The sequence below is a fragment of the Marmota monax genome, unplaced genomic scaffold (assembly GCF_021218885.2).
Source record: "Marmota monax isolate L192 unplaced genomic scaffold, Marmota_monax_Labrador192_F-V1.1 WCK01_AAM20220418_F8-fsc00012, whole genome shotgun sequence".
Taxonomy (NCBI): Eukaryota; Metazoa; Chordata; class Mammalia; order Rodentia; family Sciuridae; genus Marmota; species Marmota monax.
Window position 1 is genome coordinate 14,057,024 of NW_026695227.1, and position 14,285 is coordinate 14,071,308.

General features: G+C 37.4%; 1 protein-coding gene across 3 annotated transcripts in view; it reads right to left on the reverse strand.

Annotated features, from left to right (window-relative positions):
• Itpr2 (inositol 1,4,5-trisphosphate receptor type 2) overlaps positions 1 to 14,285 on the reverse strand; it is a 518,501-nt gene that overhangs the window by 437,643 nt on the left and 66,573 nt on the right. The window lies entirely within an intron of this gene.

Sequence of the window (14,285 nt, forward strand, 5' to 3'; positions counted from 1 at the left end):
TAGCTCTTTAAAATATTTGATGATTCACTGATAAGACACACCCAGGGGTGCAGCAAGTAAATCTGGCTAAATGTAGTGAGATAAATTTTCCTAAACACAGTATGAAGTGAAATTGGAGCTTAATCCACAATTTAATTTTCATTTGGAGAAAAGAATACCCTGCAATACCTTGTCACATCTCAAAGGAAGAGGTCAACAAATGGGAGGTGGGGGTGAGGGAGTGCAAAAAGACTTGCAGAGAGATGAGACTACCTGAGCATCAAGAACCACGGACAGACCATGTGAACATCAAGATTACTGACCACACTGGATTAAAACACGACAAATAAATTAAAATCCCTGAGTTCATAATTATTTTAAAAAACACGTATTGGTCACCTTTGTAGTTTAAAGTAGCAACTCTTTACTCTAAACTAATAGATGAAGGGAAATAAGCACTAAAGCAGACAAAAAAAGAAAGTAGATGAACATGAACACAAATGATGTCTTGATACATTACAAAACGGAAAAAAGCAATCTGCACAACACTGAATAATGTGATCCCAGTGTTACAAAACTAACAAATCTATATGAGCTTTTATAGGCTTGATTAAAAACTCTAAGGAGAAAAATTACAAAAAGTGGTTAACCTTGAGGAAGAGAAATGGATGTTGTGAAAGAGAAAAGATGATTTTGGCTTTGTACATTTTACTGCTTTTGTTAAAAAAAAAAAGTAATAAGTCTATAAACAAACCCTCTCATTTTCCAGGAAGAAAAATCAAATTCATTATGGGTTATATATTAAGGCCTTGTAATGGTGCTACGTTCTTTCCTGGATGAGCCCCAGATTTGTCCTTATAATGGAAAGCATATAACAAAGTTTCAAAAGATATAAATAGCAAGTGAATACTTTAACATACATTGCTGTTTCCCTCCCTCCCTCTCTCTCTCTCTCTCTCTCTCTCTCTCTCTCTCTCTCTCTCCCTCTCTCTCTCTCTCTCTCCCTCTCTCTCTCTCAGGAAAAACACCAGAGAAGGAGAACAAGTCATGATGATGCTACTGCTACCATTGTCGCCAAATTATTTAAAATCACACTTAGAAAAGGTTGATTTAATTATCTACATAGTTTATTCCACAGTTATTCTTTTCCAAGGAACTCTGCAATTAAGTGGCACCCAATTAGTCATACAAGAAAACAATGTGAAAGGGCTGGGATTGTGGCTCAGCGGTAGAGTGGCTCCCCTAGCATGTGTGAGGCCCTGGGTTCAATCCTCAGCACCACATATAAATAAATAAAATAAAGGTATTGTGTCCACCTACAACTAACATATAAAATTTATAAAAAGAAAGAAAACAACATGAAGGGCTAAGAGTAGAGCTTAATGGCAGAGCACTTGCTGAGCATGCAAGTGAGTCCATCCACAACATACCCTGCCCCCTACAAAGACTCATAAAGGCATTCACCAGGAGAAGTGGAGGATATAATTTCAAATATTCTCATATGCTGGCCGAATGGAAAAGAATGAATTCCACAACAATTTATAAGTGCTATTAATTCCTACCTCCTTTACTAGTTGGGTACAAGCCATGATCCCAGGTTTGCTTTGTTTTGTTTTAAATTGACCAATAAAAAATGAATTTTATTTATATATCATAAAGTTTAATAATTGTATACATTGTGGAATGGCTAAATCAAGCTAATTAACGTATCCATTATCTCAGCCATTTGTGTGTGTGTATGTGTGTGTGGTGATAATATCTACCTTTTCAACAATTTTCAAGTATATAATGCATTGTTATTAACTATAGCAATAATGTTGTACAATAGGTCTCTTGAACTACTAATTCTAACTGAAATTTTATATTCACTAGTTTTATACATACATATGCATCCAGTCTTTCCATGTGGTAACTGTACACAGTGAGTTTCAGGCAGGCATGAGCTAAACTGCTTGGTTAAACCAAAGAGGAAGCCGGGCATAGTGTCATGCTCTTGTAATCCCAGCAACTCAGGAGGCTGACACCGGAGGATAGAGAGTCCAAAGCCAGCCTCATCAGATTAGTGAGGAACTTAGCAACTCAACGAGACCCTGTCTCTAAATAAAATATTAAAAGGGGCTGGGGATGGGGCTCAGTGGTTAAGCGCCCCTAGGTTCAATCCCTGATAACAAAAAAAGAAAACAGAAGAAGAGATATATAAAGAAGGAGAGGATTTCCAAAAGATGCACTAGAGAAACAAAAGAAAAGTTTGTCCTCAACATGTGCCCAGGAGGGAAGGAAGACCCTGGAAGCAGGTATGCAGGAAGCATATTTCTCTGCTCCAGTGGCTGACAAGGGCAGCACTCACACCAACAAGCAAGACAATGTTATGGAAGACCAGATAAAAAAAGATGAGGTAGCTAGCAAGTCCATCTCTGTGTGCTTACTAGAGAGAAAGGAGTGCCAGCCCACCAAAAGAAATACAAAGCATGTCACAACAATGATGTTCATCATGGCCCCAAACTGGAAACAGCCTATTTAAATGCCTATCAACTGGAGAATGGATAAATACATTGTGGTATGCTAAGGGGATGGGATCCCAAAGAGAATGAACTACTGCTACATGCAGCAACATAAATGAACTACAGAGAGCTGAACAAAGAAGTCAGCTACAGAGGTCATGTACTTTTCACACCTAGGTAGATACCCAAGAGAATTGAAAGCCTTTCCACGCCCACACAAAAACCTGTACATAAATGTTTACAGCAGCATGATTCACAATAACCCCCAAAAGAAAACAAACTAAATGTCCATAAACCAATAGTGGATAAATAAAATATGATGTCCAGCATTTTTTAAAATTCTGATTCATGATACAAAATAGATAATCCTTGAGAATATTATCTAAGTGAAAGAAGACGGTCTCAAAATAGCACATATTGAATGTTTCCATTAAATGAAGTGTCCAGAATAAGAAAACCCATAGAGGTATATAGTACATTACTGATTGCCAAGGATGGCAGAAGAGGGAAATGGAGTGATGGCTAATGGCTGTATCTTTTGGCAGGGGATAAAAATGTTCTGGAATTAGAGAGTAGTGATGATTGCACAAATTTGCAAATACACTAAAAACAACTAAATTGCATATCTGAGATGGTGAATGTTATGGTATGTGAATTGACTTATAAGTCAATAAAAAACTGTTTAAAAAAAAGAAGGTGGCATGGTTCCACTTATACGAAGTTTGAAAACTGAAACTCATTGATGGTAATAAGGGTAAAGATAGCAGCCACTTTTATCAGAAGAACCTCTGGGGGGATGGAAATGTTCTACATATCTGAATAAAAGTGGTGGCTACCTGAATAAATATTCAAATACACATACATGCACATACATATATAAATTTATCAAATTTATACTTAATATACTTAAGTTTACACTTAAGATTTATGTGTTTTAACGTATGTAAGTTAAGTTTCCTTCAGCAGCTATTTTAGGAAAAAAAACTTTTTTTAGAAAATCCATAGCATGGAACCAACCTAGGTGCCCTTCAACAGATGAATGGAAAAGAGAATGTAGTATATATACACACACAATGGACTATTACTCAGCTATAAAGAAGAATGAAACTATGGCATTTGTCAGTACATGGATGGAACTGGAGAATATCATGCTAACTGAAATACGCCAGTCCCCAAAAGACAAAGGTCAAATGTTCTTTCAGATATGAAACAAGGAAAGGTAGGGAGGGGAGGTACCGAAGTTCATTGTATTAGACAAAGGGGAATGAAGGGAAGGGAAGGAGATGGGAATAGGAAAGACAGTAGAATAAATCAGACATAGTTTCCTATGTTCATATATGAACACATGACCAGTGTAACTCCACATCATGCTCAACCACAAGAATGGGATCCTAGTTAGAATAAATTATACTCCATGTATGCATAATATGTCAAAATACACCCTACTGTCATGTATATCTAAAAATAACAAATAAATTTTAAAAAGAAAATCCATAGCATTATGATGAGAATCAAGAATGTCATTGGTAGGCTGGAGTTGTGGCTCTGTGGTAGAATGCTTGCTTGGCATGTGTGAGGCCCTGGGTTCAATCCTCAGCACTGCATATAAATAAATAAATAAATAAATAAATCCATTGACAACTAAAAATTTTTTTTTAATTTTTTTAAAAAGATGTCATTGGTATCTAGCATTTAGATCCACTCCATGATGCAATTTTATCCAACCATTTGCCTCAACTAAAAACCCTAAAATCATCTTTGATTCACCTCTTATATATCTCATGTCCAAAATAATAAAACCCCTATAGATTTTACCTTTAAGATACACATAGATTCTGACTTACCAACCCATAAACCTGATCTAAATCACCATATTTCTCTCCTGGCTATAATCACAGTCCCCTAACAAGTCCCCTGTTCCTGCCCAGGTCCCTGACCATCAGCACTCCACTTACCAGGTGGAATGTGCCTGTTAAGACACAAGTTGGGGCCTCTGGGCCTCTGCTCACAACCCTCCGATGGCTCCACCTCACCAAGAGCAAAAAGCAAAGGCCCCAGGGGCCGCTGCTGTGGGCCCCTGCCTCCCCCAAACACTTTGCTGGCCTCACCTGCCACACCTGGCCCCTCACTAGCTCCACCCAGCCACAGCAGTCCACTTGCTATTACTGCAACCTATCCAGGGCACCCCTCCTTTAGCACCTTTGCCCTTGATGGTCTGTCCACCTCTGGCTGTTCTCTAGGATGTCTGCTCTGTCTCCCACTTTAGGCCTATCCTCAAATATCCACAGGGCCTTCCCTGGCAGTGCAAAAACAGCACCCCTATCCAGCCAGCACTCTGATTACTCTGATTTATTTTTTCTCATAGCCTCTCTCCATCTAATAAATGTCTGGTTCTTAGTAGGTGCTCAATGAATATTTTCTGTCTGAATGAAAATATACATGAATAAATGAATGAATAAATATAAATAAAAGAAATGAATAAAGGTTACACAAATTCTTGAATGTAGAATAAAACCCCACAACCAACAGTAAATCTGATTTTTTTATTGTATATACAGGTTATTTTTATCATAAACAGGTAGTAGAGTTACAGTAGCCTGTACTTCAACTGGATTCTATCAGATCTGCCTAAAAAAAAAATATTATAAAGCAAAAGGGAATATACAGTTTTTCTCAACTGTCCTACCATCCTACAGGGCTTTATTAAGAAAATATTGACTTTAAGATTTGAAAAGGAAAGGGTGAATACGAAGGAAAATAATTTTGCAGGCAAACTGTTACTCATTTATAGAATCTCGGAAGTTTTCTGTTCAAAGTTAGGTGAATGATGGACAGTGCAACTTCTTTCAGATGTAATGTTTTGCAAGAAAGAGAAATATTTCCCAGGTACCAACAGTACAAATGTTCTCAAGGGTCACTGAGGCCTATCCTGCCCACAGATTAGCAACGGCTTTGCCAGAACCAGCTTTGATGTTATCCAGAAATGACGAACAACAGACCTCCTGAGCTCCTGGCAGGCCAGATGAAAACAAGAGAACATAAAGGAGCCCTGGTGCTTCTTTCCTTTTATCCTTGAACAAACACAGACATAAAGCAGATGTGACCTCACTAAATATGAGCTGGTTCAACTGATGTGCAGTTTTTACCACACTTCTAATGATTACACATTGTCATGTCCCCACTCTTTGTGACTGAATCCAGGCGAAGGACTAAAGCAACCCTCTGCACCACGGACATAAAAGTTTATTTGAGACATAAATTCTGGCTACTCTAACAGTCTGGTAAATGGTACCGGATTATTTTTCAATAGCTCAAACTGCAAAGTTGAACCATCTGCTCAATAGAAAAATTGCTCCCAACATAGCTAACTTTTGTTGTTTGAAGAAGCACCCTTGAACACCTTCCCAGAAGCATAGTCTCAAGAAAGAAAAAGAAATTCCTTAACAAAATCCTCAACTACAGAAGGCATAGATGTAGGTAGAGGGATCAAAATTCAACCAAGCAAAATGTAAGAATATTTGGTCTTGGGAGAGAGAGAAAGAGAGAAGTGTGGTCATAATGTACTTCTTATAGAACATGATTATCAGAAGGCATTTACATGGTTCTGCCTAACATAAAAAAAAAAAGTTATGCCAGAGTAGTTTCTCATTTGCAACTCAAATTTTAGTCTCATTACCGGACAGAGAGACTGTAGATATTCAATAAATTCCATTTTGATTGAAATTTAATTCTAAACTATGAGCCTCATTCTTCCATGAAGACTTCCCAACTCATAAGAAACTACTTCTCAGACCCCTATAATATATACTAGTCAACACAGATTATTAACTGTTTTTGTTGTTCTTTACTTATTTTTGCATAGATTCTTATCTCTACAACTAGACTGTGAGTGCCTCAAATTCAAAAACTACACTTAAATTTCTTCTAAGTTACCCAACAGTATCTCACCAGGGGGATACAAAGTGTATTAAATATGAAACATCACCCCACATAAGCACAAACAGCTCGATATATAAGATTCCCACAACACACACACAAACACACACAGACTCCCACATGGCTCTTCCCAAGCTGTTTCTTTAAAGGCCTAATAAAATATGCATGCAAATAGGGCGAACCTGGAGAATGAGCCCATTCTGTTCCGCCCCATGTCCCACATTCCCCAAGCTCAGGAAAGACAGGGCTAGTGTTTTCTGTGGTGCTCCGAAGCACTGGATGTGAGTCTGAATAGGAAATGAGAAGGAACAACCTAACAATTTACCACCAAACATGTAATTCCCACTAACTGCTGCTGGGCCCTAACTTACTATGGCGTGACTCCTTGGAGATGGGGGTCTTAATTTTTCAAAAGGATCTCTGGAGGATTTCATCTACACACTCCTAACCACCCCTGGTTTGCTGAGAGCATCACAAACTTGTTTGGCAGTACTGCTGTCTTCTTTATTCCAAAGCACACATGCTTCATCTACAACTAACTTATGCTCACCAATCAGATCTGTGTGAAGAAGAGTAGAGGGGTAACAAGGTCATGAGGTCAAATTGGGTTATTTCAAAATAGTGCACTGTTTTCTATGCTTGTTTTTCTCTTCAAAGAGTTCAAGTGTTTACTTATCAAGGTGGGGGGGGTGTTATTTCATTAGATTCTTAATTAACTTGTGTCTAATTCCCTTCAAGGCTACTTATAAGTTACTAAAAAAATGAACAAAAGGCTGGGGTTCTGGCTCAGCAGTAGAATGCTCGCCTAGCACGTGCATGGTGCTGTGTTCAATCCTCACCACCACATAAAAATAAATAAAATAAAGGTATTGTGTCCATGTGTCCAACTACAACTAAAAAAAAAAAAAAACCTTTTTTTAAAAATGAGCAAAAACATGTTTCTAAACTCCCTTTCAGGTTTATCAAAATACTTTTTCTTGCTAAATATCCAAGTAATTCAAAACTAAGCAATTGACCAAGTCAGAGTCAAACTGTCTGAAGAGGTCATCAGTCTTTCAGAGTGTTTCTACTCTGATGAAACACCATTGGTCAAAGGCCAAATGGTTTTATTTGAGATTTTGAATTAGTACATAAAAATACACTCATTTAAAATTTCAAAGTAAAAACAAATCATGAAGTTAGCCTGCCTGCTTGCTCTTCCCTCCCTCCCTCCCTCTCTCCCACTTCTCTCCTTTTTTTTTTTTGTTTGTTTGTTTGTTCTCAGTGCTATAATTCACTATGCTACCAGCTCAGAGCTCTGAAAATACCCACAAGCACTGGAGACTTGTGCCCTCACTTTACTGGCATAGGGACTCCTTTTTTATATATATATATATACTCTTTTGTTTTAACCTTTATTTTATTTATTTATTTTTATGTGGTGTTGAGGATTGAATCCGGTGCCTCACATATGCTAGGTGAGCGCTCTACCACTGAACTACAGCCCCAGCCAGTATAGGGGCTCTTGAAGTTCATGGTTCCTCAATGAAGCCATAATTCACTTTATAGGCTAGTCATCTGCGGGGAGCCACCCATGAATTACTTGAGGGTCTTCACTCGTCATCGAGCACATGACTTCTACCTCTGCTCTACCAGGAAGACCCTTCTTGTAGCTCCGGAGTTGGGCATAAAGGTTGGGAACTGGACAGCCCACCTCCTACCTTATTTGGCAAAGAACATTCCATGAAAAAATTTTGATCTTCCCCAATATAAATAAAGCAAGTGTGGGCTCCATTTTGCTCTTTTTAGTGTGGAAGCGCAATCCCTAAGACCAGCAAGCCCATCCGGCCCCCACTTTTAAAATTACTTTCTGTGTCCTGTGGTTTTTTTCACGGCTCAACTTTCTTAGCTTTTATTCTGCAGCCAGCCCATTCCACCAAGAGGAACTCCATTCCCACAGGCCTTGTGGGAGTCATACACACAAATCAGGTGTGAATGACAAGAACCATACAGAACTACAACTTTCATAGACTTAAAGTAATTTCATATAGTCCAACCCTAAAACATCTTTCACTTCTCTTTGTGTTACTCATGCAAATGTTATAAAGTTCTATTCAAATTCCATGGGTCTTTCTGATTTGTCTCTTGTTCTACTTTATAGCTCCCATTCTCCATTCACTAAATGTCTCTAAAGCTCATAACTCGTCACCTCTCAGCAGGACAACTGCAACTGTGCGCTCACCATCACTCATATCACCTTTCCCATCAAGTTCTGGGACCACTGGGTCAGTTTCTGCTAACACTCCTTTTGACATGTTTCTCTGTTCAAAACTTCTCCTACACCAAGTGCATATTTATTTACCTCTTCCTGGTTGTCCTACATCATGCCACCTCTCTCACGTCATTCCTTCATTGACTTTTCTTCATTCTTCTTCAACAGATTCAGTGATCTAGACACGAAAAGCCCCTGCTTCAAACCCACAGCTTGTTCCTTCTTAAGTGACTTCAGTGGGCTGTTCTATCATCTGAATAATTCTATCTATCAATCTTCTATCAATTCAAGTCCCTTTTAACTTCAAAACCCTGAAGAAACAGTTTCTCCAGAAAGTCTTCCTAATTGCTTTTGTACTATCTAAAATTATTACAAAGACATTATCCTTCCTCATTGTTTTGACAATTGCTCCTACCTAAATTTCAACATGTATAAATCATGAAATAGTATATGGCATTCTAAAATACTGGTTCTTTCTGGTAATAAGTGATTCGTCACTGGGGAGACCAGAAAGCTAGAAGGAGCTTGAAATGCAAACTTCAAAATCCATCAATCCCAAGCCTACAAGTTAAAACAGAAATAAGTGAAACTTTAAAATGGAAGTATAAGGAGTATGAAGGGAAAAGGTAAACCCTGGGGAAATTCATAACTTTAAAGTACATGTCATATGAAACTAATTACTTGGATTTGGCTGTAAGATTTTATGTAGACCCCATTACCTGAAGTTGTATACAAAACTATTAGCTTGGTTCCCTGCTACATTTTTATGGGTTACTGTTACCATTTCTGCTCTGCAGTTTGCAAGTCCACAATAGAAGCAGCAGGAAGAGGGTTGGGGTTGTAGCTCAGTGGTAAAGCTCTTCCCTAGCACATGTGAAGTTCTGGGTTTGATCCTCAGCACCACATAAAAGTAAATAAATAAAATAAAGGTATAGTGTCCATCTACAACTAAAAATATTTTTTAAAAAAATAAGAAGCTGAAGGAAGAAACTGAACTCATGTGGAGTTAGCATTGACTTTTAATATCCAAGTTGGAAAATTAAAAATGGACTGGGATCCAAAGCATCGTTCATACATATTACTCATAAATTTCTACATGTAAGTTACTGCTTATTCCATAATGTAAAATGTCAAGCATTAGTGGGAATGTCTATTGTAATCATCTTTGAAGGCACAACTGGTTCTAGTGATCACACAATTTCTCCTCCCATTTCTTTTTCTCCTGGGGAAACAATGAAATACTAATTTGTTCCAATATGTCATCACCTACTCTTGCTTCTTGAGAGGAAATAAAGACCACTGTTTTCAAGTGTTGTGCCAGGGTGGTAACATTTTGGGTCTGGGCATCACGATCAAATATTATGTTCATTTTAGAAAACCAAGCCTACAGATCTCAAGAAATGCTATGGTTAACTTATCCATCTTTTTAATGGTATCAATTCTGGAAAATGTCATAAACGTAGTAATAAAGACTAAAAAAACATAATATTTCATTTTTTAAATATTTTTTTAGTTTCAAGTGGACACAATATCTTCATTTTTATTTTTATGTGGTGCTGAGGATTGGAACCCAGTGACTCACACATGCTAGGCGAACGCCCCACCACTGAGCCACAATCCCATCCCTAATATTCCATTTTTTAATTATGGCATGTGTCCTCTAAGACTTCTTAAGTAATAATGTCAAATGGTGTGCCTCAGGAACTCAGTTGTAGAACTTATTTGAAAGTGAAAAAAAAAGTGTATGCTTCACTAATCCTACAGGATTTTCTCTAGCACTGTTAGAAAAATCTTCACCATTGCTAATTTAGTTAATACTTACTTAGCATCCAACAGCTGTAAAAGCATGGAACTGACATTTTAAAAACTCCCAAGGAGAACCATTAGAACAAGAAAATCTTCTGCTCCTTCTAGAGTATCTGGGGAAAATAAGAAGACCTCTTCCTAACGACTGCAAGGAATGCTGGGGTAATCTCACATAACAACAGCAACCAAATCAAAAGAATGCTTTCTCAATCTAGAAAATACTACAATGTTAAGCATTGGGCCATAGATTTAGATTTCCAAGTTCAATGCTTAACTCTTAATCTTCATTTTTGCAATCTGGGTAAACAGGTACCCAGTTATAGACTCTAATTGCCCAGTTCTCACCTAAACTAATATATGGGTCTATATATTGACGGTTAGTACTTGTCCTCACATCTCCAAGGGCATGTCACACTCATGCCTACCACTGCCTCATTTCCTTAGAGACAGTAAGTCATGGGACTTGCTCTGCTGATTTATACCTCATCCACAGTCATCTCTAGGACATGTGATGCCAATGAGGCAGTCTCCATATAAGAGGTCTGCACTCCTCTATGCTTGATGAAGACTTAGTAATAGGATAAATGTGTTCTGTACTTCCAAACAGAGGGACCTTGAAATGGTCAAAGAAACACAATAATTACACTGGGACAATAGGTGAAAACCAGGACTGTTCCAGGCAAAATGGTACGTATATTATAACCAATGAGCTCATATAGATCCTCTCTCTGTACATGAGACTTAAGAAGAAGGCCAGCAGAAAGAGAGAAAGCAATAAGCAAAGTCCTGAGGCATAAAAAAAATAGAAATAAAAGAAGGGAAATGTTTATTATAAATGAACAGAAGTGAGATAGAGGAAAATGGAAAGACACTCATAAGTGCAGGGGGTCGACAGCCAATATTTCAGACAGTATGCAAAAAACTTCAGGCATCTGGGTGGGGGGAGCACGACTGTAATCTCAGAGGCTCAGGAGGCTGAGACAAGAGGATTGCAAGTTCAAAGCCAGCCTTGGCAATGGCGAGGCACTAAGCAACTTAGTGAAACCCTGTCTCTACAATACAAAATCCTGTCTCTAAAATACAAAATAGGGCTGGGGATGTGGCTCAGTGGTTGAGTGCCCTGACTTCAATCCCCCAAAAAAGAAAAGAACTTTAGGCATCTAGTTGCACCATGTCTCCAAAGCAAACCTACAAGATAGATGTAACAGCCCCCAATTTACAAGTAAGTTAAATGAGGATTGCTACCCAAGATCATACAGCTAGCTAACACCTCTCAAGTGATTAAAAAAAAAAAAGTTGAGTCATCAAAATGGCAAAACACCAGGATAGTATGTTACAAAAAAGGTATGCACATTCTAAGGGAGTGCCTAAACAGCTTACTGGGATGTGAAAGAAAATTTAGATGCTAAATTTACATTTATTTTATCCTCTACTTTAAACTCTTCATTTGTGTATATCCAATCATGTGTAGAGCAAAGTATTATATTAGTGTGTATGTGTGTGTATAAATATATATATATATATATATATATATATATATATCTTATATACATATATAATTTAAAAATAAGTGTATATCTATTATCCTCACTTATTTATACCTACTTTTTTTCTGATGAGGCATATGACCAAAAACATTGAAAGAACTACTGTCTAGAGTTCAGAATAGTACAAACTGAGGGGCAGTTTATACAATCACTATAGCATCAACAAGTCTAATCTCAAACTACCAGAAACATTGCTGTAGCCGTGAGGCCCAGGTGGTAGTGGCCAAAACTGATTCATGTTTTTCCTCTTATCTATGAATTCTGACAATAAATTCCAATCAACTCAAGTCAACTGAACTTGAAATGTCAAAAAAAAAAATGAAGCAGACGTAACTTTTCTATGTTCACTTATGAATACACCAACAGTGAAACTCCACATCATGTACAACCACAAGAATGGTATACTAATTCAAATAAGTTATACTCCATGTATGTATAATATGCCAAAATACACTCTACTGTCATGTATATCTACAAAGAACAAAGAAAAAAGTATCAACTTATCCTGGAAGTTTCAAAGGAACTAAATTGATACTGCAGAATAATATGACTTTAAACCCAAACATTATTTTTGTCACATGCAGAATCCCACAGAATCACACAGTTATATGCCTAGGGTCTTAAGTGATCAGTGTAGACACAAGATGAATAATTCACTTTGATGGGTTTAAAAATTTTTTACTTTTTAGAAATTTTTAAAATATTTCACAGTAGATATCTAAAAACTAATTTTAATTTTGACAGCCCTCTTTATTTGCAAGAAAGTTCTTCCTGCTCGTGTTAAGTTCCTCAAAGAGCTTAAACCTGGTTCTCCTATCATATCATCAGTTTACACAGTGATTAGTTAGTTCTCATACTTTGCATAACTTTTTTATTTTTTATTTTTTGGTTATAAATGGACACAATACCTTTATCTTATTTATTTTTTCATTTTTATTTATTTTTTAGTTGTGGTTGGACACAGTGCCTTTATTTTATTTATGTATTTTTACATGGTGCTGAGGATCGAACCCAGGGCCTCACACATGCCAGGCGAGCGCTCTACCACTGAGCTACAAGCCCAGCCCCTTTGCATAACTTTTCAAGTACATGAAAGCATTTCTTTAACTCATCTGTTATTCTTTCTCTATCTGGTCCAAATATATATCTGGCTGATTTTACTGAACTATTGGGAAGTACCCCACATAGTGATAAAGTTTCAGGCAGAGTACTTAGAAAAACATCCTTGTTGGGATATGGAAGACACAAAAGTGAGGTAGAGGTGGTTGCCAAGACTTTCCTATTTGAGGATTTCTAGAAATTCAAACACAATTCTAGAAATGGTAAGAATAATTGTTTAAGCACTAATTAGAATTCCAAGGGATAATAATTTGGAATTAATTAGAATCCCAAATTTTGATTTTTTTTTAAAGAAAACTGCCCAAATTAACAACCCAGGATGAATTCCTCTCCTCCTCCCCTCACCCCACCTTGGGGCTCCATCCTCCCTTCCTGCCTGATCTCTTACCCCACACACTGTCCCACCTTTCTCACTCTCCATCTCCCTACCTTGAATCTTCTTTATACCTTTACTAGACACAATACATAAAAGCATATATAAGGAGTCATTTATTATACATTGATGTCTCCTTTTCTAAGTTGTAAACAATTGTTTAACATAAAAACTTAGAAATACCAAAATACTACCTAGTGCATAGAAGACACTTATGAATATGAATTCTTTCTTTGCTTTATTGAATGTTTTTGCCTCTCAGTTGGCCGTAACCAGATTAACTTTGTCAAGATCAAAGCTCCTGATGGGGGTGGGAGGTGCCTAACCTTGACACTAGTCTTTCTCCATGACACAGTCTTGATAGCCACAATGACTTTGAAAACCTTCAACTTTGTATTGTTTCTGTTAAAAGATACAAGTGTAGTGTATAAAGCCTCTTATTTAGAACAGAGGATGTTCAAGTCTTCACAGGTTAGACATTGGAAAGAGAAGCTCCAGGTAGAAAAGGATGTCTGACTCAGCAATCAGACCACCCCCCCACCCCAGCCCCCCAGCTCCGGAGTCTGGATTTCCACTGAGTTTGTTTCACCAAGTGCTACCTACATACCCATCTCTCAGCAGTCTGTGGCTCCGGACCTACAACTGGGGACAGGAATGTGTAGAAGGCCCTTCTATAATCCTAGTTCAAATGAAATTAGTATTTTCTTTTAAATTTTCTTATTAAATGCCACTGGAAAGATAAAAAGAAATATTTACAAAACATAGTTTTTCAA